Consider the following 27,998-nt stretch of genomic DNA (forward strand, 5'->3'; position numbering starts at 1 on the left):
TGCTATTTTGGTCTACTATGCTTCATTTATTCACACTGTATACGACACCGGTGAACTGTCGTGGGTTAGTTATAAATTATCTTTGATGTTGCTAACTATCCATCATGGCTGCTTCATTGATTAGGTGGTTGAGGGGATTGTACGTTTTCTTTTTGACATGTCTGCTATCCGTCTTGGGTTTCTTGAATCTGGAGGAATTAAATGAGATGAAATATGGGATACAGATTCTTCCCAATCCAGTCGTTATGGGGCAGGTGTTGGTGTTGAAATACAGGAGAGTGAGACCAAATCATGGACGCTGGACAGAGTGTAATCAAGTATAGCAAAAAGGCAGTTTATTGAGTCAAAAGATATCTTGTCCTGCAGTTTAACGTGCACGGACCCTATTCATTTGGCTCAGAAGGAGTCAGATCAGAAAGGGGTGCTTAGCCAGAGTTTACAGCAGAATGTATACACAGAATAATGTAGGTGGAGTCTCGTCGTGTTGGTCTTCTGACTGGTCCTGAAGAGTTGGAGGCGGGCCTGCTCTAGCCAGAGCAGGGGCCCCATTGGTGCACAGCAGAGTCCCCTGCTCTTGGCACCCGACCAGTAGGGGGGGGTGGAGTGTGAGTGTACAGTGCTCATGAGATGTTTGTGTGTCAAGGAAGCGTGGATATAGGGACTGGCAATGTCTGCTTTAGGCTCAGGTGTTTCCTGTCTTTGCAGGAGTGCATGCAAGGGTCAATGTCAGTGAGATAGTTTGGCACTCTAAGCTCGTTAGTGTTGCAGGATGTTCTTTGTGGTTTACAGGGGAGTATATTTGCGTGATGGCAGCTGTGTGTCCTTCGGATAATCATGTTATTACACGTAGGCTCTAAACTTGACTGAGGACACTGGGCCCAGAGTTATCTGAGGACATCAGGTTTAACCAGAGCATTGGCCTGCTAGTAATGCTTGATATTAGATTATTTATATAACACAGGTGAGGCGTGAAATAACTTATTTTGCTAAGAAGCTAACGTTAGCTAGCATGCATGGTCTGAACGATTATGCACAGCTCACTAACTAATATTAGTCAGAGGCGTCAGGTGGTCAGCTGACATGCTACAGCTATTATTTAATAAAGATGGGCTGGACAATAGAACGAGTCAAACGGCTTTAGAACGTTGGCTAAACTGGAACACTAGCGCGAGCACGTAGCAAATGAATGGAATCGAACGTTCGCAGAGCCTGTTTTGACTGGAGTGAAGCTTCGAATCCCATTTAGCCTAAATGGCACCAAAACATGTATCCGAGGAAATAAAATAGGAAAAGAATGGCAACTTCTGACTATTTCTGGTGTAGCATTTGATGACAACGACATATATACATCAAAATATACACATTGCGAGATATTTGGCGAAATATACCAGCATGCTTCTCCATAGGAAAAACATGGGGGGAGCTCAGCGTTCCAAGGGCAAAAGGTATTTCGTGGCAAGCGTTTTATGACAACGATATACACTACCCAGCCTTACATAATTAGAAAAACGAGATTATCATGAATATAATGGTGTCCAATTAAAACAAATCTAAATATACACATTGCGAGATATTTGGCAAAATAGACAGACATACATATATTTCCCTATAGTAAACAATGGGATGACCTCAGAGTAACATTAGTAATTTGTTGTTTACATTATAACAGGTCTCCATGGCCAACTATAGCGAAGCTGCCATTGTGAGACAGTACAACAAAATGGGATTAGAACGTTTGGAAGGCGAGTTGGTGCCACAGTGCTCAATAGAACTAATAGGAGCTGGCAGGGTGAATTATAATATTATGAAACTGGGCTCCACCACAGATGCAATTAACTACTCTTTATTAGAAAAAAGCATTAAAAATGTAATGTGTCCAGCCTAATAATGACATTATAATGCTGTACCGATAAAGTTTGATGTCGTCAATTGTTTCTGTGGTTTAGTGTGAGCTAGCGTTCCTGTCAACATCAATGTTAGCTAACAATTTTTAAAACCTTTATTTAAGTAGACAAGACAGTTAAGCACAAATTCTTATTTACAATGACGGCCTACTGGGGAACAGTGGGTTAACAGCCTTGTTCAGGGGCAGAGGGGCAGATTTTTACCTTGTCAGCTCGGTTACTGGCCCAACGCTCTAACCACACCGCCACAGGTAGCTTAGTTGGGTGGCTTGAGTCATTGACCACTTCTAGGGCCTTCCTCTGACACCTCCTGGTTTAGAGGTCCTGGATGGCAGGGAGCTCAGCCCCAGTGATGTACTGGGCAATACACACTACCCTCTATAACGCCTTGCTGTCAATGCTAAGCAGTTTCCATACCATGCAAGCGGTGATGCAGCCAAGATGCTCTCAACGGTGCAGCTGTAGAACCTTTTGAGGATCTGAGGGACCCTGCCAAATCTTTTCAGCCCCCGGGGAAGAGGCGTTGTCGTGCCTTCTTCACGACTGTGTTGGTGTGTTTGGACAAGGATGGATCCTTATGTAGCAGTGTGATGTTGTTTCCCTAGATTATGCACCAAGTTGCACACAAGGACCAATTCAAATAGGCCAGGTCAAGAGGGGATGTTAATAATTTGTTAATAATAATAATTCTGTGTATTTTTTTTTTTTTAATTACAGCTGCATAGCTAATGTTTTTCTTTGGTGTACAAACACTTGTTCATATCAATATTGTACATACATGTGATTGTAAAAGTTTTGTATATTTTGGTTTGGCCCATCGCGGGTTATCTGTATTTCCGTACCCCCTCCCCTTATTGTTCTCTTTTGCCTGACCTTCGGAATGTTGTCTTTAGCTCCGAAATTGTTCAATATAAAACCGTGGTAATGTTACACAATGTACTGTTATGCAAACATAAGTTTGTTACAATGTGGATAATATAAAGATTAATGTTAACAAGTTTCGCAAAGCTTGCTAACTAGGGTATCTATTGTAACTTGTGAGTACTTGGGACAGTGTTTGAGTGAGTGTCCATGTGCTTGCGCAGGTGCCTGAGAGCTAAGACTGCGCCAAGGGTTAACATAATGTGTGTTGTCTCTTCGTGTGCAGGTATGTCTTTTTATTTTGTCCGAATTATGTTCTGTATCATTTTACTTGTATTGTATGTTGTGCATTGAATGTGTGCACGCAGCACCTGTTATTTCCTTTTGGCGCTCTTTTGCCTGACCTTCAGCTAGCAAGGTGCCTGAGAGCTAGGACTGAGCCAAGGGTTAACATAATGTGTGTTGTCTCTTCGTGTGCAGGGCAAATAAAAAAAAGAATTCAACTAGCAGACCTCCAGTTGTGGCAGCGTCCTAATTAAAAGTACACAACGCAGAACAAACCACGCTACACTTACATGCTGACTGCATGTTGATTTTGTCCATCTACACCAGACGTGATCAGTACATGCAGGTTGAAATATCAAAACGAACTCTGAACTAACTATATTAATTTGGGAACAGGTCGAAACATGTGAAACATTCATGGAGGTATAGCTATTTAGCTTGCTGTTGCTAGCTCATTTGTATTGGGGTATAAACATTGTGCAAAACAAGTAAAATAACAACCCAATGTCCTTTATTTTTCCTGGATCTTTGTAGAATTTTGACGAAATCTGAGTCACACAAAACCAATGAGGAGATGGGAGAGGTGGGACTTGCAGCGCTTCACATGTCAAATAGAACCAGGTTCTATTTTAGTGCCTGGCTATGCAGATGCGCGTGACCAGTTTGGGTGAAATGATTGAATAACATGTGTGTACATTTATTTTGCAACACTGATGCGCAAAACGCAGGCTGTGTGGTCAGCATATTAGTGATGTGGACACCGAGGAACTTAGCTCTTTACCCACTTCAGCCCTGTCGATGTGAATGGGGATGTGCTTGGCCCTTGTACTTGGCCCTCCGTATCCAGTAGTCCACGATCAGCTCCTTTGTCTTGCTGACGTTGAGGGAGAGGTAGTTGTCCTGGCAACACACTGCCAGGTATCTGATGACCTCCCTATAGGCTGTCTCATCCTCTTCGGTAATCAGTGTTAAGTTCAAGTATCCCTATATTTCTGTTATTACTATTGGTAGCAGAGGGTAGCTAATAACTACAATATGCCAGATCGCTTCGATGAGAAGAGGTTGTATGAAAGTTGGAAAAATTAATTTAGAATCTGGACACGGGTTACTAATCTGGATGAGAAAAAGCAAGCACTTGTGGTGGTATTATCGCTTGACGGAAGAGCGTGAGATACAGCACTGGAAATATCCGTTGAGGATTTCAACAAGGATGACTGCATGGGAACTTTGATCAGAGCACTGAATTCTGTGTTTCTTAAACAAGAGAAAGACCGTGCCTACGAGGCATATTCAAACTTTGACTGTGTAACTAGAGACATTTCGGTTGCAATGACGGACTACACGAGGATGCGCAAGCACCATATGGTTCTCCCGGATGCAGTGTTAGCTTTCAAGTTGCTACAGTAGATACTGCCTGTCTGAATGGTAGGGAGACACAGTTGGCTTTGACTGCTTGTACTGTGCTGACTTTTGCATGAAGTCAGCACTAAAAATATTTTTGGCTGAAAATACGTCTGGCGCACCAATAACAGATGGAATGCAAGTGATTGACGCAATGTATTACACTGAGGAGCAGATAAAAAACGCCAACAAGTCACATTCAAGGCAACCAGACGAGGGCACCATTGCTCGCCACAAATCCACTAGACAGGAGATCAAAATGTGCTATTTAACCCATTAAAGACTGTCCTCATAAAAATGAACAAGTTAAAACCTCTTTGGGCTGCAATCCCGTTAACGGGATGATATGATAACAGCCAGTGAAAGTGCAGGGCGCCAAATTCAAAACAGAAATCTCAATTAAAATTCCTCAAACATACAGGTATTTTATACTGTTTTAAAGGTAGTCTTGTTGTTAATCCCACCACAGTGTCCGATTTCAAATAGGCTTTATGGCGAAAGCACCTCAAACGATTATCTTAGGTCAGAGCCAAGTCACAGAAAAACACAGCCATTTTTCCAGCCAAAGAGAGGAGTCACAAAAAGCACAAATAGAGATAAAATGAATCACTAACCTTTGATGATCTTCATCAGATGACACTCATAGGACTTCATGTTACACAATACATGTATGTTTTGTTTGATAAAGTTCATATTTATATAAACAAATCTGAGTTTACATTTGCGAGTTACATTCACTAGTTCCAAAACATCCAGTGATTTTGCATAGCCACATCGATTCAACAGAAACTCATCATAAATGTAGATGATAATACAAGTTATATACATGGAATTATAGATATACCTCTCCTTAATGCAACCGCTGTGTCAAATTTCAAAAAAACTTTACGGAAAAAGCAAACCATGCAATAATCTGAGAAGGCGCTCTGAACAATAGTCAAATTAGCCGCCATGTTGGAGTCAACAGAAACCAGAAATTACATGATAAATGTTCCCTTACCTTTGATGATCTTCATCAGAATGCAGTCCCAGGAATCCCAGGTCCACAATAAATGTTTGTTTTGTTCGATAATGTCCGTTATTTATGTCCAAATACCTCCTTTTGTTAGCGCGTTTGATATACATATCCAAACACTCGTTCTGGTCGAGCGTTACTTCGGACAAAAACTTCAAAAAGTTATATTACTGTTCGAAGAAACATTTCCAACTAAGTACAGAATCAATCATTAGGATTTTTTTATCATATATCTTCAGCAAAGTTCCAACCGGAGAATTCCTTTGTGACCTGAGGAGCAATGGAACGCAAGTGGATATCATGTGGAATGCGCGTGACCAGAAAATGGCTGACTGCCAGACACCTGTTCATTCTGTTCTTATTCAGTCCCACAACACAGTAGAAGCCTCATTCAAATTTCTATAGACGGTTGACATCTAGTGGAAGCCCTAGGAAGTGCAACTTCATTCATATCTCAAGGGGATTTTAATGGGAACATGGGAACTGTGTTGAAAACCTACCAACCTCAGATTTCTTACTTTCTGTTTGGATTTCTCCTCAGGTTTTTTTCCCCAGAGTGTTTTCTATCCAATACTAATAATAATATGCATATATTAGTAACTGAGGAGCAGGCCGTTTACTCTGGAAACCTTTCATCCAAGCTACTCAATACTGCCCCTGCAGCCATAAGAAGTTAAACTAACAGACGGAAATGTAAACACAGTAACATTACACTGTTTTCAAACGAATTTGCTTCTGATTATGAGGTCTTTCTAGTTGAACCCTTAGGATCTGCTGTGATTGATACTGCATGTACACGCACAGTGTGTGGTGCAAAATGGCTTGATAGCTATGTCAGTGAACTAAATCTGAAAGTACAAAGCATGATTGACACACCAAGCAACAGAGTTTTCAAATTTAGACATGGGAGAATCGTCCATTCTACCAAGATAGTCAAGATACCAGCAAAACTTTGTCAGACTAAGTGTCACAATGAAAAAGAGTTGGTCCCTGCAGATATCCCCTTACTATAAAGCAAAGCTTCCCTCAAGAAGGCAGAAGCTGTACTAGACATATAAAATGACAACCAGTGACTCTTGAACTTACTACCTCAGGCCACTATTGTGTAAACATTTTAGACATCACACAGAGTCCATGTAAAAATGAGATTTTGACAGACACAGAGCACATGGAGATTCTGACAGTCACAGAGATCATGAACACAGAAGAAAAACACAAAGTACTGTTAACTTAAAAAGCAGTTTGGACATGCTACAGTTGAGACTTCAGAAATTAATCAGCATTTCTGGGAATAATAATGATGATGAGAGTATTTCCATTCTACGGCAGATTGTTAAGAGTTGGGAGACATATCAGAAATACAGCAAACCTAAGCCCAGACCAGCTGTTGGTTTGCCACTGGCTTCCAAGTACAATGGCTGTAAATCCACATGAGCTAGGACCAAGTGTGTGGTACCTTTACATAATCGACCACTTCACACGCTTCAGTGCTGGAAGCATTGTGAATACAAAGAAACCCAGTGGAATCGTCAAGCACTTCATTAATTCCTGGATAAGTGTGCATGGCCCGCCCCAGAAATTGTAGAGTGACAATGTAGGAGAATTCAAAAATAATGAAATAAGAGAAATGGCTGAGAAATTCAACATGGAAGTAACCACCTGTTGTATTCCGCGCATGTGACAAATAACATTTGATTTGATGAACACTCAAAGATTATGCTGAAAGTGAAGCAAGACAATAGATGTGACTGGATAACAGCCCTAGATTGGAATTTGATGGCAAAAAACTCTATGCACAATGTTCATGGCTACAGCCCATACCAACTAGTGTTGGTAATGCCATATGGCAATTGCCAATTGTAACACCTCAAAAATCCAACAGGGGGCGAGTGCGCTCCACCGGGGTTTTTCATATTGGAAATGCAACCCAAGTCAACATCCAAAAGCAAAATTTTGAAAAAAGGATTTTTTTTTCAAAAACTTATCACCCCTTAAAAAAGTGCTTTCTGGGACGTTTTTCGAAATTCTTTCGCTTTTTTTTTGTCAATTACACATGTGTAAGAACTGTATGAATATACTTTTGTCCAATTTTGATATCAAATTTTTTTTTTTTTAATTACATGCGCATAAGGCATATGTTTTGTCCATTTGCAATATGATTTCATAGGAAGTCAAAAGTCAAAAGTCAAAAATGTCAAAATTTGGTAAAAAACTTCACACATCCTTAAAAAAGTGCTTTCTGGACCGTTTTTCAAAATTCTTTCGATTTTTGTGTCAATTACACATGTATAAGAACTTTATCAACATACTTTAGTCATACTTTATTATCATTTTTTTTTTTTTTTTTTACTTGTGCATAAGGCTTTCTTCATTTGGAATATGATTTCATAGGAAGTCAAAAGTCAAAAATGTCAAAATTTTATAAAAAACTTCACACACCCTTAAAAAAGTGCTTTCTGGACCGTTTTTCAAAATTCTTTCGAATTTTGTGTCAATTACACACGTATAAGAACTGTATCAACATACTTTATTCGTATTTTATTATCATAATTTTTATTTATTTTTTTACTTGTGCATAAGGCATATGTTTTGTCCATTTGCAATATGATTTAATAGGATGTCAAAAGTCGAAAATTTGATTTTTTTTTTAAACTTTAAAAACTAAAAAAAAGTGCTTTCTGGACCGTTTTTCGAAATTGTTTCGATTTTAAGACAATTAATCATGTGTAAGAAGTGTATGAATATACTTTTGTAAAATGTTATTATCATAATTTTATTTTTTTTACTTGTGCATAAGGAATATGATTTGTCCATTTGCAATATGATTTCATAGGAAGTCAAAAGTCAAAGTCAAAAGTCAATTTTTTTGGGGGCCAAAATTGACTGAACTGATGAACTCGGGACGGCCGGGCAGTGATAGTTGTTCATTTCCATCACTCGTTGTGTTGATTTCATCATGTCCATTTGGTGATGTTTTTTCACTATAGAATCATATTGCAAATGCGCGTGCAACTGGTAACCGGAAAAAAAAAATGATGATTTCATTATGTCCATTTGTTTATGTTTCCTTACTTTTTCAAAGTCACTGTGCATTTGCAATATGTTTTAATGGGCAGGTACCATCACGAATTTGTCATGCTCAAAATTCAAACTATACTTTGCTCAAACTATACCTTTGTCAACTTGTATTATCATATTTTTTTTGTTTTACTTGTGCATAAGGCATATGTTTTGTCCATTTGCAATATGATGTCATACGAAGTCAAAAGTCAAAGTCAAAAGTAACGATTTTCCTCCGTGCAACTGGTGATCTGAAATGTGCAACTGGTGATCTGAAATGTGCAACTGGTAACCCAAAAAAAAAAATTTGATTCTATGTTTCCTTACCTTTTCAAAGTCACTGTGCATTTGCAATATGTTTCAATGGGCAGGCACCATCACGAATTGGTCATGCTATAAAAATCCTGCAGGAATGTGAAATTGACTGGACCGATGAACTCGGGATGGCTTTGCAGTGATTCTGGTTCATCTCAATCGCTCGTTAGGGTAGATTTCAGAATGTTGCATTTGGTGATGTTTTTTCACTATAGAATCATATTGCAAATGCACGTGCAACTGGTCACCCAAAAATAAAAATAAAATGTTTATGTTTCCTTACTTTTTCAAAGTCACTGTGCATTTGCAATATGTTTTAATGGGCAGGTACCATCACCAATTGGTCATGCTATAAAAATCCTGCAGGAATGTGAAAATGACTGGCCCGATGAACTCGGGATGGCTTTGCAGTGATTCTGGTTCATCTCAATCGCTCGTTAGGGTAGATTTCAGAATGTTGCATTTGGTGATGTTTTTTCACTATAGAATCATATTGCAAATGCACGTGCAACTGGTCACCCAAAAATTAAAAAAAAATGTTTATGTTTCCTTACTTTTTCAAAGTCACTGTGCATTTGCAATATGTTTTAATGGGCAGGTACCATCACCAATTGGTCATGCTATAAAAATCCTGCAGGAATGTGAAATTGACTGGCCCGATGAACTCGGGATGGCTTTGCAGTGATTCTGGTTCATCTCAATCGCTCGTTAGGGTTGATTTCAGAATGTCGCTTTTGGTGATGGTACCTCACTGTTTAAACATATTGCAAATGTACAAGAGTCAAGTGGACAAGAGTCCATCAGTCAATTAGATATCATTCTGACACCAAACTGATACAAACTGACACCAAACCCACTTTTTCCAACTCGTTTAGTAGCCAACTATTACATACTTCAGAGCTGGCCCAAAATTCACAACGCCTTCGGTTCAAACCATAAAAAAACCATAAAACACATAGTTACGTTCTAGCTGCGGGTCCATTTCTTATGTTATGTGTTGGCCTAGCTGAGGCGACCCCGAATCCCAAGTTTCGGCTCGATAGGTCATTTGGTGTCCGAGAAAAACCCTAATTGGTGCTGAAAATCCACTTTTTTCCATGCCTTGCTACAGGGTCCTTGAACGAGCTATCGGACAGAAACGTTGGGGTCCGTCTCTATGGGCCGAGCCGGTTTCAATGCACCTAGCCTTGCGTCTCTGAGACTTTTCTAAACGTCGTCATTTTCGTAATGGTCAAAATGAATTGAAGGTATTGCAAATGTACGAGGCTGTTTCTCGGTCCGAGAACCGTCTAGAGCCACGTAACTCACCACGTACCATCGACCGGAGGTCTAGAACAGGTTTCTAAAGTTTCGGAACTCTAGGTCTGACGGTTCTTTTTTAGCTCCAACAAAGCTAACTATTGCAGCCACTGTCTGTCTCTACGCACCCCAATACGTCCCTCCATCCAAGTTGTGTTTTAGTGTGATTTTTTTTTCCTTTGATTTTTTGGGGGAAAAATGACTGATTTACAGTTCATGGGGGTTGCCTAATCACATATATGAAGTTTTGGACAGATCTGACTTTTTTAACCCTTCGAAACAGCCCCTGAGACACCAATTATGGCACTTCCGGTTGGCACAGGAAGCTATAAATCAACACATATCCTCATTGGGGTATGCTGTTACAGAATCCTGAGTTTTAAGTCCTTACGTTAAGAATTGACTGATTTACACAGGGTTGAATGCACTATGTCTATCAAACTGCAGGCAGGGTATGGGTAAACACTTTTAGAGTGATTTTAACCACTTCCGGTTGGTCCAGGAAGCTTAGAATCAACACAGGTAGACCTCATAGTGGCCTGATGGACTGGTACCGAAGACAGGTTCATACGGCATTCATAACCCATATAGACTTCAGGTTGAAATTAGGGGTGCAGGGAATGTATTCCTTTGGGGAGAGATGACACTGTAATCTGTGAGATCAAAAAACACTGTTTTACTGTTAAGGGTTAATGCCACACGGTCAAGGTTAGGCTTGCACGGATCGGGAGGACCTTAGGAACATTCATGTGGTGGAATTTTTCTTCTCACCTAAACGGTTCTCTCACTGTCACTCAAAAGCAAATGACATTGTGGGGCAGGCTTCATTTTGGGCCTACTTTTCTAATGGTCGTTGCGCTTAGACCGAGCGAGCTACGGTCAAGCGGGATAGCTCGTTGAACTCAGCACAGTCTGGAGACTATGGTGATGCCATTTTTTGTGTTGATTTCAGAATGCCATTTTGGTGATGGTCCCTCTCCGTTTAAACATATTGCAAATGCACAAAAGTCAACTAGCAAGTCAGTGTCCATCAGTCCATTAGATGTCATTATGACACCAAACCCACTTTTTACTACTCATTTAGAAGCCAACTATCACATATGTCAGAGCAGTCCCATAATTCACAGCGCCTTTAGTTTAAAACATAATAAAAAGGTAAAACACATAGTTACGTTCTAGCTGCGGGTCCAGTTCGGACATTATGTGAAGTCCTATGTGAGGCGACCCCGAATCCCGAGTTTCGGCTCGATAGGTCATTTGGTGTCCGAGAAAAACCCTAATTGGTGCTGAAAATCCACTTTTTTCCATGCCTTGCTACAGGGTCCTTGAACGAGCTATCGGACAGAAACGTTGGGGTCCGTCTCTATGGGCCGAGCCGGTTTCAATGCACCTAGCCTTGCGTCTCTGAGACTTTTCTAAACGTCGTCATTTTCGTAATGGTCAAAATGAATTGAAGGTATTGCAAATGTACGAGGCTGTTTCTCGGTCCGAGAACCGTCTAGAGCCACGTAACTCACCACGTACCATCGACCGGAGGTCTAGAACAGGTTTCTAAAGTTTCGGAACTCTAGGTCTGACGGTTCTTTTTTAGCTCCAACAAAGCTAACTATTGCAGCCACTGTCTGTCTCTACGCACCCCAATACGTCCCTCCATCCAAGTTGTGTTTTAGTGTGATTTTTTTTTCCTTTGATTTTTTTTGGGAAAAATGACTGATTTACAGTTCATGGGGGTTGCCTAATCACATATATGAAGTTTTGGACAGATCAGACTTTTTTAACCCTTCGAAACAGCCCCTGAGACACCAATTATGGCACTTCCGGTTGGCACAGGAAGCTATAAGTCACCACATATCCTCATTGGGGTATGCTTTTACATAATCCTGAGTTTTAAGTCTTTACGTTAAGAACTGAGTTATTTACGGAGGGTTTAGTATGTGTGTGTTATTTCAGAAAATCATAGAAAAACACAGAAATCTCGCAGAGCTCCGCAGCACACTTTAAAAAGATTCGTATGAACACCCTGCAACTGGATCTGTAACCGTTGAAAAAAAAAAACGCCTATTTGTGACCATCGCCAAGTTGTCATTGTTCCGTTTCTCTTAAATGACGATAGATAAATGGCTGGTTCTTTTTTTATTGACACCGGAGGCTCCTTGACTTTGACCTGAAGTGGAAAAATAATTTCTCTATTTCCATTTTGGACCTTTAATCCCAGAAAAACGGCCATAACTCAAAAACCGTTGAGGCCTAGACGCCATCTTGTTCGGGGCCAACTGCCCATTATGCCAAACCTACGGTCACCAAGTTTCGGCTTCGAAATATTTTCCGTTTTCGAGATAAGGCCCCGTCGTGATTCGTGATGTTTTGCCAAATTGCCATATGATTCCGTATGCCCTCTTGTGGGAATTTCCGGGATAGCGGAAAAATGGTCCAAAACTTGTTTATTTTATAAAACGGAAACCGAATGTCCGACAAAGTTCATTTGATGACTTCCCGGTAGGTCTGGCCCTACCGCACGGCCCGACGCCGACCGCGAATTTTACAAACGATTTCGGACGTCTAGTAAGGGACCGTACATTTGCAATATGGACTTTTTCACTGATCATACACGAAATGCCGAAATGTTCCCTTAAGGTATGTGATGAGCTTTCAGGGCACTATGGCGTTGAACGGTGAGCTGTAGTCAATGAACAGTATTCTCACATAGGGTGTTCCTTTTGTCTAAGTGGGGAAGGGCAGTGTAGAGTGTAAAATATATTGTGTCATCTGTGGATCTGATGGGCCGGTATGCGAATTGGAGTGGGTCTGGGATGAGGGTGTTGATGTGAGCCATGACCAGCCTTTCAAAGCATTTCACGGCTACAGATGTGAGTGATACGGGGCAATGTTCATTTAGACAGGTACCTTACCTTGGAACATGTAGGTATTACAAACTGGGTCAGGGAGAGGTTGAAAATGTAAGTGAAGACACTTGCCAGCTGGTCAGTGCATGTTCTAGTAATCCGTCTGGGAATGTTAACCTTTTTAAAGGTCTTACATCAGCTCCGGAGAGTGTGATCACAGTCATCCAGAATAGCTGGGGATCTCACACATGGTAGGCTCGCGTCTGAGTATCGCTTTGTAATCTGTGACAGTTTGCAAGCACTGCCACATCCGGTGAGCGTAGCGGGATTACTTATAAGTGTCCAGGTTAGTGTCCTGCTCCTTGAAAGCGGCAGATCTAGCCTTTATCTTGATGTGGATGTTGCCTGTAATCCATGGCTTCTGGTCAGGATATGTACATACAGTCATTGTAGGGATGATGTCCTTGATGCAGTTATTAATGAAGGCTGGTGTGGTAAACTCCTCAATGCCATTGGATGAATCCCGGAACATATTCCAGCCTGTGCTAGTTAAACAGTCCCGTTTCGCTAGTACAGAGTTCAGTTACCTTTCCTTTCTTGGGTACAGGAACAATGGTGGATATCTTGAAGCAAGTGGGGACAGCAGACTGGGATAGGGAGAGATTGAATATGTCAAACACTCCAGCCAGCTGGTCTGCGCATGCTCTGAGGACGCGGCTAGGGATGTCGTCCGGGCCGGAATCCTTGCGATGGTTAACACACGTAAATGTCTTACTCACGTCAGCCACGGAGATCAAGAGCCCACAGTCCTTGGGAGTGGGCTGTGTCGATGGTGGGCGAATAAGGTGTTTAGCTTGTTCTGGAGCGAGACGTCATTGTCTGCGACGTGGCTGGTTTTCCCTTTGTAATCCGTGATTGTCTGTAGACCCTTCCACATACTTTTTTTATTTCTATTTAACCTTTATTTAACTAGACAAGTCAGGTAACCTCTCTAGGGGGTGTGGGACGGTAGCGTCCCACCTGGCCAACATCCAGTGAAATTGCAGAGCGCCAAATTCAAAAACAGAAATACTCATTATAAAAAAGTGTTATACATCGGTATAAAGATTAATTTCTTGTTAATCCAACCACGGTGTCAGATTTCAAAAAGGCTTTACTGTGAAAGCATACCATGCTATTATCTGAGAACAGTGCCCAGCAGACAAATCATTGCAAACAGTTACCAGCCAAGTAGGAACCATATATAGTTGAAATATGGTCAGAAATAGCGATAAAATTAATCACTTACCTTTGATGATCTTCATATGGTTGCACTCACAAGACTCCCACTTACTCAATAAATGTTAGTTTTGTTCGATAAAGTCCCTCTTTTATATCCAAAAACCTCAGTTTTGTTCGCACGTTTTGTTCAGTAATCCACCGGCTCAAAGGCAGTCACAACAGGCAGACGAAAAATCTGAAAAGTATCAGTAAAGTTCGTAGAAACATGTCAAACAATGTTTATAATCAATCCTCAGGTTGCTTTTAGTCATAATCAATCATATTTCAACCGGACAAAAGCTTCGTCACTATAAAAGGAAAACAAGAAAGGCGCGCTCAAAAACCTCTGGGACACTGCAGTGTCTACTCATTCAGAGTGGTCTTACTCCCTAATTTTTCAGAATACAAGCCTGAAACAATTTCTAAAGACTGTTGACATCTAGTGGAACCCATAGGAAGTGCAATTTGAGTCCTAAGTCAATGGAAAACATAAAAAAATCCCACTTCCTGGATGGAATTTTCTCAGGTTTTCCCCTGCCATGTCAGTTATGTTATACTCACATACATTATTTTAACAGTTTTTGGAGTGTTTTCTATCCAAATCTACTAATTACATGCATCTCCTAGCTTCTGGGCCTGAGTAGCAGGTAGTTTACTTTGGGCACGCTTTTCATCCGGAGGTGAAAATAGTGCCCCCTTCCCTAGTGAGGTTAAGAACAAATTCTTATTTACAATGTTGGCCTACCCCGGCCAAACCCTAACCTGGACGACGCTGGGCCAATTGTGCGTCGTTCTATGGGACTCCCAATCACGGCCGGTTGTGATACAGCCTGGAATTTAACCAGGATCTGTAGTGGCGCCTCTAGCCCTGAGATGCAGGGCTTGATTAACAGTCTGCACACCCAGTAGCTCTCCAGACTGAGTGTTGTTGAGCTACCCGCTAATATGTAACTAACTGGCCCTATCGTTTAGAAGAAAACGCAGTTTCAAGTTGACAGCTGTCAGATAGCTAATGTTAATTAACTAGCTAAGCAAGAAGCCTAACTAGCTTGCTATTTTCCAAGTAATGTTACAGGAAAATACAAGAGTAACTGATGTAATACAGTCTGTTTTATCTAACATTATATCATGTTTCCCACATTGCAGTCTAAGACAGACAAAATCATGCTTGTGTCCAGCAAATACAAGCAGATGTATGAATGCCGCCTTCCAGCCCAGGCAGTGAGGTTTCACCAGGACCGAGCCTCTGAGCCTGACTCCCAAGGCTACACCGGACCAAGCATCCCAGACTTGCTCAAGCCTATGCACACTGCCCCTTGCCTAGTGAAGGTCAGACACAAGCCACAGAAGACTTAGGGGAGGAATACAACATCACTGCGTAGAGACTGCAGTCCTTCATATTGCATCAACATCTAAACTGTTTTCAGGCCTCTCTACACCAGAACTATTGCAGACAGTTATAAGTAATAAAGTGATGCTTTAAAGGAAATGAAAGGGCATATGTTTGCCCAGGAGGATGCTTTTGCAATGAGTTGTGCAACTTGTATTGATAGTTAAATCTCAATCGTGCTTATCTGATTGGTCAGTTTGCATTCCCTAACCAAATTGTGACATGCTACCTCACTTTACTGTATATTGATGAAGAGGTCAATCTGAAGGTTGGACTTGTAATCTACCAGAGTTTGAGTTGGACAGACTATATACATTTTAGAATTAGATGTCTGGTTGATGACCATGTGATTGTAAGAGGAAGGGAACAGAATGCAACTTCTCCATATAAAGCAGACTATGTTCTATTTCATCTAGCATTGGAAGGCCACTCAACATGGATATGAAATGTAGTATGAAGTAAAACGTTGTCATTCTTTATGACTGCAGGCGAAAGACTGGTGGACATATGAGTTCTGCTATGGACAACACATTAGACAGTACCATCTTGAGGGTAAGACTTACTTTCAACAACTATTTAGGCCAAGAAAAAAGTTAACACAACAAGTAGCAACAGCTGGATCCTTCTTGTTTGTACTCACTGTTTACACTTTCACCTTTTTACTTTCGTTACTTACTCCTCTGGTGTTGACCTGTCTGTCAAGGGCTGCTGCATCACATGGTGTCACCTACCTGACGCTACTTTATCTATTTAGATTTCGGTCATGCCTCTAATTATCGGGGCTGTTTTTATCTCTCCACAGACACAGGTGTCAAAGGGGATGTTTTCTTCCTGGGTTACTTTGATTCAGAGTTTGACTGGATCAATGAAAGAGCCAAGGTAAAATGTTTGTTTGTCTGTTGCATGCAGCCTCACTCCTCTCTCCCCTCCATAGCATTTTGACATACCTTGTTGTGCTACTGTAGTGTACTCTTCTCATACATAGGACTAAAGAGTTTTTCGATGTATACTTGCTGGCAAATATGAAATGAGCATGTTGCATGAACCAATATAATTTATTTTTACAGAAAAATCTCAAACTGTTTCGGTTTGTTTCTTGTTTTATTTTTCACCCATTGTACTGTAGTTCAAGTAGAGTTGGAGTGAGTGCTTGGAAGGTACGGGCTGCTTTTTAGTTTTGGAACACAGCATGTACCTTGTTCAGGTTGATGACATGATGAGGGAAAGAACATCGTGAGCCTGTTGACTTGACTCCTACTCTCCCCTGAGACTCACACTGTGATGTTCTATGCAATTTGGTGATTTAGTAGGATGTCCATAATCTATAAATTGATATCCTCCAGAGGCCCAGCAATTCATTTTGTCCTTTCTAGTGGACATCAGTTCTCATCAAGCAATGTCCTCTGTAGTGGACACCCAGATGCCGCAACTATGTTTTTTTAACTACTATACCCATTGACTGTAATGTACATTTGTCTTTGTTTTTTTGGGGGGGGCTCAGGAGAATACACACTGTATATACAAAAGTATGTGGACACCCCTTCAAATGAGTGGATTCTGCTATTTCAGCCACACCTGTTTCTGAAAGGTGTATAAAATTGAGCAAACAGCCATTCAATATCCACAATATCCACTCAGTAACTTTCAATGTGACACCGTCATAGGATGCCACCTTTCCAAAAAGTCAGTTTGTGAAATTTCTCCCCTGCTAGAGCTGCCCCGGTCCACTCTGTGCTGTTATTGTGAAGTGGAAATGTCTAGGAGCAACAACGGCTCAGCATGAAGTGCTAGGCCACACAAGCTCACAGAACGGGACCGCTGAAGTGCGTAGCGAATAAAAATCATCTGTCCTCGTGTTGCCACACTCACTACTGAGTTCCAAACTGCCTCTGGAAGCAACGTCAGAACGAGAACTGTTCGTTGTGAAGCTCGCTGCCATTGAACTCTGGAGCAGTAGAAATGTGTGATGAATCGTATTTCACCATCTGGCAGTCCGACGCACGAACCTGGATTTGGCAGATGCCAGGAGAACACTACCTGCCCCAATGCATAGTGCCAATTGTAAAGTTTGGTGGAGGAGGAATAATGGTCTGGGGCTGTTTTTTGTGGTTTGGGCAAGGCCCCTTAGTTCCAGTGAAGGGAAATCTTAACTCTCCAGCATACAATGACATTCTCTAGATGATTCTGTGCTTCCAACTTTGTGGTAACCATTTGGGGAAGCCCCATTCCTGTTTCAGCATGACAATGCCCCCGTGCACAAAGCGAGGTCCATACAGAAATGGTTTGTCGAGATTGGTGTGGAAGAACTTGAGTGGCCTGCACAAATCCCTGTCCTCAACCCCATCGAACACCTTTGGGATGAATTGGAACTAGAGGTCGACCGATTAATCGGAATGGCCGATTAATTAGGACCGATTTCAAGTTTTCATAACAATCGGAAATCTGTATTTTTGGGCGCCGATTTGACGATTTGTACTATTTTTTTATTTTATTTTTTATATACCTTTTATTTAATAAGGCAAGTCAGTTAACCTGTTGCGACGACCAAACCCGGATCCGGGATTCTATTTATAGACCTAAGCTCATTACCATAACGCAACGTTAACTATTCATGAAAATCGCAAATGAAATGAAATAAATATGCTAGCTCTCAAGCTTAGCCTTTTGTTAACAACACTGTCATCTCAGATTTTCAAAATATGCTTTTCAACCATAGGAAAACAATCATTTGTGTAACAGTAGCTAGCTAGCGTAGCATTTAGCGTTAGCATTAGCGTTAGCATTAGCGTTAGCATTTAGCAGGCAACTATCACAAAAACAAGTAAAGCCTTCAAATAAAATAACTTACCTTTGAAGAACTTCTGATGTTTTCAATGAGGAGACTCTCAGTTAGATAGCAGATGCTCCGTTTTTCCAAAAAGATTATTTGTGTATTAGAAATAGCTCCGTTTTGTACATCACATTTGGCTACCAAAAAAAAAAAAAAAAAAAAAAAAAAAAACGAAAATTCAGCCCTCAAAACGCGAACTTTTTTCCAAATTAACTCCATAATATCGACTGAAACATGGCAAACGTGGTTTAGAATCAATCCTCAAGGTGTTTTTCCACATATCTCTTCAATGATATATCCTTTGTGGAAGCCTGGTTTCTCCTTGCTCTCAAATGGAAAAATAATTGCACCTGGCTTTACGCTCCAATTTCGACGCAGGGACACCAGGCGGACACTTGGAAAATGTAGTCTCTTATGGTCAATCTTCCAATGATATGCCTACAAATACGTCACAATGCTGCTAACACTTTGGGGGAACGACAGAAAGTGTAGGCTCATTCCTTGCGCAATCACAGCCATATAAGGAGACAATGGAAAACAGAGCTTCAGAAATTCTGATCATTTCCTGGTTGATGCATCATCTTGGTTTCGCCTGTAGAATGAGTTCTGGGGCACTTACAGACAATATCTTTGCAGATTCTGAAACTTCAGAGTGTTTTCTTTCAAAACCGGTCAAGAATATGCATAGTCAAGCATCTTTTCGTGACAAAATATCGCGCTTAAAACGGGAACGTTTTTTATCCAAAAATGAAATAGCGCCCCTAGAGATCAAAGAGGTTAAGAACACATTCTTATTTTCAATGACGGCCTAGAAACGGTGGGTTAACTGCCTCGTTCAGGGGCAGAACGACAGATTTTCACCTTGTCAGCTCGGGGGATACAATCTTGCAACCTTACAGTTAACTAGTCCAACGCAATAACGACCTGCCTCTCTCTCGTAGCACTCCACAAGGAGACTGCCTGTTACGCGTGAAATGTGTGAAATAGCTAGCTAGTTAGCGTGCGCTAATAGCGTTTCAAACGTCACTCGCTCTGAGCCTTCTAGTAGTTGTTCCCCTTGCTCTGCATGGGTAACGCTGCTTCGATGGTGGCTGTTGTTGTTGTGTTGCTGGTTCGAGCCCAGGGAGGAGTGAGGAGAGGGACTGAAGCTTATACTGTTACACTGGCAATACTAAAGTGCCTATAAGAACATCCCATAGTCAAAGGTTAATGAAATACAAATGGTATAGAGGGAAATAGTCCTATAATTCCTATAATAACTACAACCTAAAACTTCTTTCCTGGGAATATTGAAGACTCATGTTAAAAGATACCACCAGCTTTCATATGTTCTCATGTTCTGAGCAAGGAACTAAAACGTTAGCTTTCTTACATAGCACATATTGCACTTTTACTTTCTTCACCAACACTTTGTTTTTGCATTATTTAAACCAAATTGAACATGTTTCATTATTTACTTGAGGCTAAATTGATTTTATTGATGTATTATATTAAGTTAAAATAAGTGTTCATTCAGTATTGTTGTAATTGTCATTATTTCAAATAAATAAATACAAATCGTCCGATTAATCGGTATCGGCTTTTTTGGTCCTCCAATAATCGGTATTGGCGTTGAAAAATCATAATCGGTCGACCTCTAATTGGAACACCAACTGCGAGCCAAGCCTAATCGCCCAACCCAGTCCTCGATGGCATACCGGTAGAGGTATATCAAGCCTTTTTTGAAATACTAAAAGCTCCATTGTTAGATTGTTTTAACTACTCCTATAGAAATGGTAGTCTGTCAGGTACTCTGCAGGAAGGTCTGATTTCACTATTATTAAAACAAGATCCAGATAGACTAGATGATTATATTTGCTATCTAAAAAACTGGAGGCCCCTTACACTTCAATGTTGATGCAAAATACTAGCGAAATGCATAGCACTCAAAATTAAAAAGGGTTTTACCAGGTGTTGTTCACCCTGATCAGACAGGTTTTTTACATGGACGATACATTGGAAATAATATACAACAACTACTAGAAATACTAGAACATCATGGAACATATAAGAAGCTAGGCCTGGTATTTATAGCGGATTTTGAAAAGGCATTTGATAAAGTAAGACTGGATTTTGCTTGCAGGATTTTACAATGAAAGCATCATATTAGGGAATAATCATTCCTCTCTATTAATTTCTGTTGGACCAGATGCAGGTGCCACCTCCTGAACATCAAGAGGATTCTAATTTCTGGGAGGGAGTGACAAATCCAGGGGGTACCACAGCAACTGACACACTTCAGAGCATCAGGTACACACAGTCAGTGATCATAATATCTTTCAACTTTAGTCTTCCACAGGATGGCGCCAACAGCTTTCTGTTTTGACAGGCTGGAGAGGATGCCTTTGATAATCAGCTCACAGATAATGAGGTCACAGAGGATGGTAATGTATTATATTGGCATTTAAAAACACTACTCACTACAATATCACATCTGATATTTTGAAGTGTCATCCTTTTGGATCATTTCTATCAGGTGTTTTTGATTCCTCGCAGCTTTTGGAGATGAAACATTCAACTTCAAGGTCATCACAGACCCTGGAGACCTGATGAAATTTGTGCAGAATCTAAAAGAGAGCAACAGAAAGGTTGGTGCCGCCTTCAGGCCAGGCTATGGAACAGTCACCTTTTTCCTATAGCCGTGGATTCATAATGCAGTGCCATTTCTGTGTATTTCAATTTCAATATGGTTATTTGACTTCCCTTTCAGAAAGCACAAAATGAAGCCGAAAGAGAGGCACTGAGGAAGGAAAAGGAGAGACGTGGAGCCGAGGATGAGGATGAAGAAGAGCGTCTCCTGCTGCAGGAGTTTGATGAAGAGATAGCTGGCCTCTCGGTGCCCTCTGCCAACATCGAGGAGATGAAAGAGGAAATGCAAAAGAAGTTTGACAACATCATAGACGAGGTGCGGACAGACGCTAGAGATGCCAGATAAGTGTACAGGCTGTAAATGGTTCTATGTAGTAGAACAGGTTATTGTCTGGAAGGATTTGTTTAAAGTTATTGAGAGTGCTCAGTCACATTATGGGCCAAACATGTGAGATAGATGGACATCTAAATGAACAGTATTATTTTGTCTCCTTTTCACCTCATTTAACACCTGATTTCCTTAACTAAAGGCATAGCTCAATAGGTGGTCCAGGTAGGCCTTTCCTCTTTTGTTCTCCATTGCTGCTCAAGCAAGGGGGGAGGCCGGTTGACATCACGACTTCCTGTCAAACCAACTCCTTGAATGCCCATATTTTTTTTTACCCTTTAGTGTGTACTTTACTGTATTTATTCTTGGGATATCACTTTTCAGGAGGAAAAGTAAAAAAATGACTAGGGGACATCTTTAATATTTAATGTTATTTCAGTCATATTTACTTGACAGGCTCAATGGTGCTGTCTTCCTTTGACTTGATGGGCTTCTCTCTGTGTTCTAAGCTCAGCAGGAGCTGGACACAGAGGGTCTGAAGGGGGAGTTTGACCGCACTCAGGCCACCCAGACTCTTGAGACAACTCTGGACAAGCTGCTGAACCACTTAGAGGACAAAGACGCCGGGGACACAGAGGCAGAGCACCTGACAGAGGGAGGCCAGAAGGCCAACGACCCAGCCAGGGGCAGCCCCAGCCTGGCCCCCCAACAGCCAGGTATCTGCGCTCTCCGCCAAGGGCTCCACTCACTGGGCCTGGGTCTATGTGTTAATAGTTCAAACATCTACATTCTGTGTATATTCATTTCTTGTTCCATCCCATATTCAGTACCTTTGGAGATTTGAGGTTCAATGCTCAAGGGAGATTAAAACCGCTGTAGGCTATATCAGCATACTGATAGTCCTATATGAAGAGAAATTATAGAATAGCTTCAATATGCTGGATTCATGTAGTTAGATTTTATTTGCCACTGTCACTGCTGGCATACAGTACTAGTCCAACATTTGAACACACCTACTCATTCAAGGGTTTTTCTTTATTTTTATTATTTTCTCCATTGTAGAATTATAGTGAAGACATCAAAACTATGAAATAACACAAATGGAATCATGAAGTAACCAAAAAAGTGTTACATTTAGATTTGTTTATTTTAGATTCTTCAAAGTAGCCACCCTTTACCTCGATGACAGCTTTGCTGTGTTGGGTCATTGTCCTGTTGAAAAACAAATGATTGTCCCACTAAGTGCAAACCAGATGGGGATGGCGTATCGCTGCAGAATGCTGTGGTAGCAATGGTGGTTAAGTTTGTCTTGAATTCTAAATAAATCACAGACAGTGTCACCAGCAAAACACCATCACACCTCCATGCTTCATGGTGGGAACTACACATGTGGAAATCATACGTTAACCTACTCTGCATCTTACAAAGACACGGCAGTTGGAACAATAAATCTCAAATTTAGACTCATCAGACCAAAGGACAGATTTCCACCGGTCTAATGTTCATTGCTCGTGTTTTTTGTCCCAGGCAAGTTTCTTCTTATTGGTTTCCATTAATAGTGGTTTCTTTGTAGCAATTCAACCATGACGACCTTATTCACGCAGTTTCCTATGTCTGTTACTTGAACTCTGTGAAGCATTTATTTGGGCTGCAATTTCTGAGGCTGGTAACTATAATGAACTTATCCTCTGCAGCAGAGGTAACTCTGGGTCTTCCTTTCCTGTGGCGGTCCTCATGAGAGCCAGTTTCATCATAGCTCTTGATGTTTTTTGCGACTGCACTTGAAGAAACTTTAAAAGTTCTTGAAATGTTCCAGATTGACTGACCTTCATGTCTTAAAGTAATGGACTGTTGTTTCTCTTTGCTTATTTGAGCTGTTCTTTCCATAATATGGACTTTGTATTTTACCAAATAGGGCTATCTTCTGTATACCACCCCTACCTTGTTACAACACAACTCAAACACATTTAGAACGAAAGAAATTCCACAAATTAGGCACACCTGTTAATTGAAATGAACTCCAGGTGACTACCTCATGAAGCTGGTTGGTTGAGAGAATGTGAAGAGTGTGCAAAGCTGTCAAGGCGAAGTGTAGCTACTTTGAAGAATTTCAAATATATTTTGATTTGTTAAACACTTTTTTGGTTACTACATGATTCCATATGTGTTATTTCATAGTTTTGATGTCTTCACTATTATTCTACAATGTAGAAAATAGTAAAAAATAAAAATAAAGGAAAAACCCTTGAATGAGTAGGTGTGGCCAAACTTTTGACTGGCACTGTACATTTTAAGTTACGACATTGTAGAAAAAAGCCCTTTTCAATTACATGTCAGTAAGACACTTCTATAAGAGATCCCCCCTACATCCTGCTGCCCTACGTATACTTGTTGGGAGGGGACCTCTGTTTGTCTCTCTTGTCTCGTCACCCCAAACCAAGCGACTGACGACCATGTTCAAATCAGAGTTACTAAGTATAAGACGAGCGGCAGCTCCGATGGGGAGGTCGAAGTTCAGGAGATGGGCGAAGGCGACCTCCAGTGGCAGCATATTAAGGACATGGTTAAAGGACAGCTAGAGAAGGCGGGACTGAAGGCCGAAGGTAGGAGGGGGGGTGCCCAAAAAACACATGGCCTATCTCTCTCTTTTCCGCCTGCTTTCTTTAGCGTATGATCATGCAAATCTCCTCTCATCTAATTTTGGTCGGGTTCTAAAAATAGAATGACAAAACAGAGCTACGCATCACATTATAATTTCTTATCTATTGAAATTCACTTTTAAAATTCCCTTCCACACATCGCTATTGGGGTGTTGCAAAGATACTGTGTGAACATGTTATCTGAGCTTCTGGGTGTGCTTGCGATAATTACATTTCACAATAGGATTTGGCCTCACAGCATGAAATATTTATGTAAAAGTGGTGTACAGTCGTGGCCAAAAGTATTGAGGATGACACACATATTAATTTTCACAATGTCTGCTGCCTCAGTTTGTATGATGGCAATTTGCATATATTACAGATTGTTATGAAGAGTGATCAGATTAATTGCAAAGTCCCTCTTTGCCATGCAAATGAAGTGAATCCCCCAAAAACATGCCCACTGCATTTCAACCCTGCCACAAAAGGACCAGCTGACATCATGTCAATGATTCTCTCGTTAACACAGGTGTGAGTGTTGACGAGGACAAGACTGGAGATCACTCTGTCGAGCTGATTGAGTTCGAATAACAGACTGGAAGCTTCAAAAGGAGGGTGGTGCTTGGAATCATTGTTCTTCCTCTGTCAAACATGGTTACCTGCAAGGAAACAAGTGCCGTCATCATTGCTTTGCACAAAAAGGGCTTCACAGGCAAGGATATTGCTGCCAGTAAGATTTCACCTAAATCAACCATTTATTGGATCATCAAGAACTTCAAGGAGAGCGGTTCAATTGTTATGAAGAAGGCTTCAGGGCGCCCAAGAAAGTCCAGCAAGCGCCAGGACCGTCTCCTAAAGTTGATTCAGCTGCGGGATCGGGGCACCACCAGTACGTACAGAGCTTGCTCAGGAATGGCAGCAGGCAGGTGTGAGTGCATCTGCACGCACAGTGAGGCAAAGACTTTTTGAGGATGGCCTGGTGTCAAGAAGGGTAGCAAAGAAGCCACTTCTCTCCAGGAAAAACATCAGGGACAGACTGATATTCTGCAAAAGGAACAGGGATTGGACTGCTGAGGACTGGGGTAAAGTCATTTTCTCTGATAAATCCCCTTTCCGATTGTTTGGGGCATCCGGAAAAAAGCTTGTCTGGAGAAGACAAGGTGAGCGCTACCATCAGTCCTGTGTCATGCCAACAGTAAAGCATCCTGAGACCATTCATGTGTGGGGTTGCTTCTAAGCCAAGGGAGTGGGCTCACTCACAACACATCTTCCGAGAGCAACTTCTCCCAACCACCCAGGAACAGTTTGGTGACGAACAATGCCTTTTCTAGCATGATGGAGCACCTTGCCATAAGGGAAAAGTGATAACTAAGTGGCTCGTGGAACAAATCATTGATATTTTGGGTCCATGGCTAGGAAACTCCCCAGACCTTAATCCCATTGAAAACTTGTGGCCAATCCACAAGAGGCGGGTGGACAAACAAAAACCCACAAATTCTGACAAACTCCAAGCATTGATTATGCAAGAATGGGCTGCCATCAGTCAGGATGTGGCCCAGAAGTTAATTGACAGCATGCTAGGGCAGATTGTAGAGGTCTTGAAAAAGCAGGGTCAACACTGCAAATATTGACTCTTTGCATCAACTTCATGTAATTGTCAACAAAAGCCTTTGACACTTATGAAATGCTTGTAATTATACTTCAGTATTCCATAGTAACATCTGATAAAAATATCTGAAGACACTGAAGCAGCAAACTTTGTGGAAATGAATGTGTCATTCTCAAAACTTTTGGCCACGACTGTAGATGCAACAGTGACACTGTCTCATCCATTTTCATAATCCACCTTTAATGTGCTTTCCATGTGCAGTTTCTGTTCTCTGTTCTTATTTCTGAAGTGTTTGCTTTCTGTATCTGGTATTGTGGGGTTTCTGGCTGATATTCAAGACCATATTTGTGCACAGTTGCACATTTCAAGCTGCCCATGTGTAATGTATGTTTGTTGTATATTTATACTGTATGTGTATGAGAGGTTAGGCGATGTGGTATCTTTTGCCTGTTTGTATGTATTTGCTTTGTTTGATGTAAGTGAAACAGCTATAAGTATTGTAACTTTATTGTATTTTTTTAAGGTCAAATTGAGGTGAAGATTTTAACACCAAGGACAGCTGAGGATCAGTGGCTGACTGAAGAAGATACTAAGTCATTCAGAGAGCTGCTCATCAACCTCTTGGTAATCACAATGACAAGTATCATAATCCTTTTAAATACACTACAGATGGGTTGTCTTATTTTTAGTCTATAAAAAGTGTTTTTGATACATATACAAAAGTATTTGGACACCCCTTTAAATTTGTGGATTCAGCTAGTTCAGCCACACCTGTTGCTGACAGGTGTACAACATTTAGCACACAGCCATGTAATCTCCATAGACAAACATTGGCAGTAGAATGGCCTTACTAAAGAGCTCAGTGCCTTTCAATGTGACACCGTCATAGGATGCCACCTTTCCAACAAGTCTGTTCGTCACATTTCTGCCCTGCTAGAGCTGCCCCGGTCAACTATATGTGCTGTTATTGTGAAGTGGAAACGTCTAGGAGCAACAATGGCTCAGCTGCAAAGTGGTAGGCCACACAAGCTCACAGAATGGGACCACTGAAGCGTGTAGCGTGTAAAAATTGCCATCCTCGGTTGCAACACTCACTACCGAATTCCAAACTGACTCTGGAAGCAACGTCAGCACAAGAACTGTTCGTCTGGAGCATCATAAAATGGATTTCCATGGCCGAGCAGCCGTAAACAAGCATAAGATCACCATGCGCAATGCCAAGTGTCAGCTGGAGTGGTGTAAAGCTCACCACCATTGGACTCTGGAGCAGTGGAAACACGTTCTCTGGAGTGATTAATCACGATTCACCATATGGCAATGCGACAGACCAATCTGGGTTTGGCGGATCCCAGTAGAACACTACCTGCCCCAATGCATAGTGCCAACTGTAAAGTTTGGTGGAGGAGGAATAATGGTCTGAGGTTGTTTTTCATGGTTTGGGCTAGGACCCTTAGTTCTAGTGAAGGGAAATCTTAACCCTCCAGCATACAATGACATTTTAGACTATTCTGCGCTTCCAACTTTGTGGCAACTGTTTGGGGAAGGCCCTTTCCTGTATCAGCATGACAATGCCACCATGCACAAAGCGAGGTCCATACAGAAATAGTTTGTTGAGATCGGTGTGGAAGAACTTGACTGGCCTACACAGTCCTGACCTCAACCCCATCGAACACCTTTGGGATGAATTGGAACCCCAACTCTGAGCCAGGCTTAATCGCCAAACATTAGTGCCTGACCTCACTAATGCTCTTGTGGCTGAATGGAAGCAAGTCCCCGCACCAATGTTCCAACATCTAGTGGAAAAGCCTTCCCAGAAGAGTGGGGGCTGTTATAGCAGCAAAGGGGGGACCAAATTCATATTAATACCCATGATTTTGAACCAGATGTTCGATGAGCAGGGGTCCACATACTTTTGGTCATGTAAGGACATTTTCTTCATTAATTGGGTTCAAAGAGTGCTATCAAAACCAAGATAAGCAATTGGAAGAGTTAAGCAGTTCAACATTTTCAAAGAAGTCTAAGTAATATGAGTAAATGTGTGAGCTATTATTTTGTTCTTTCCTTGATGTCTCTCAGACAGGGGGAACAGATGAAGTTTACAAGGAGCAAAAGAGACATCAGAAGTTGGAAAACAACTACAGATTTGTATGGGGAGAGAGACCAGAAGAGGCCCAGTACACCAGTACTGCACCGGTCTCAGACGATGTGGAGTTATGAGCTCTGGGGAGATGTTTGCTCGCATCGTGGGAACCAAGCACCTGTGGAGGCTAGGTGCGGGGAGTGTCCCTCGCCACTGTCAGAACTCTGAACTCACTGCTAAGTCTCAGCTGC

General features: G+C 41.4%; 1 pseudogene; it reads left to right on the forward strand.

Moving 5' to 3' along the window:
* Nucleotides 1–104: 104 nt before the first annotated feature.
* On the forward strand, nt 105–27,884 carry LOC139369454 (protein OS-9-like; annotated as a pseudogene).
* The last annotated feature ends 114 nt before the right edge of the window (nt 27,885–27,998 follow it).

Source organism: Oncorhynchus clarkii, chromosome 17 (genome assembly GCF_045791955.1).
Source record: "Oncorhynchus clarkii lewisi isolate Uvic-CL-2024 chromosome 17, UVic_Ocla_1.0, whole genome shotgun sequence".
NCBI classification, from domain to species: Eukaryota; Metazoa; Chordata; class Actinopteri; order Salmoniformes; family Salmonidae; genus Oncorhynchus; species Oncorhynchus clarkii.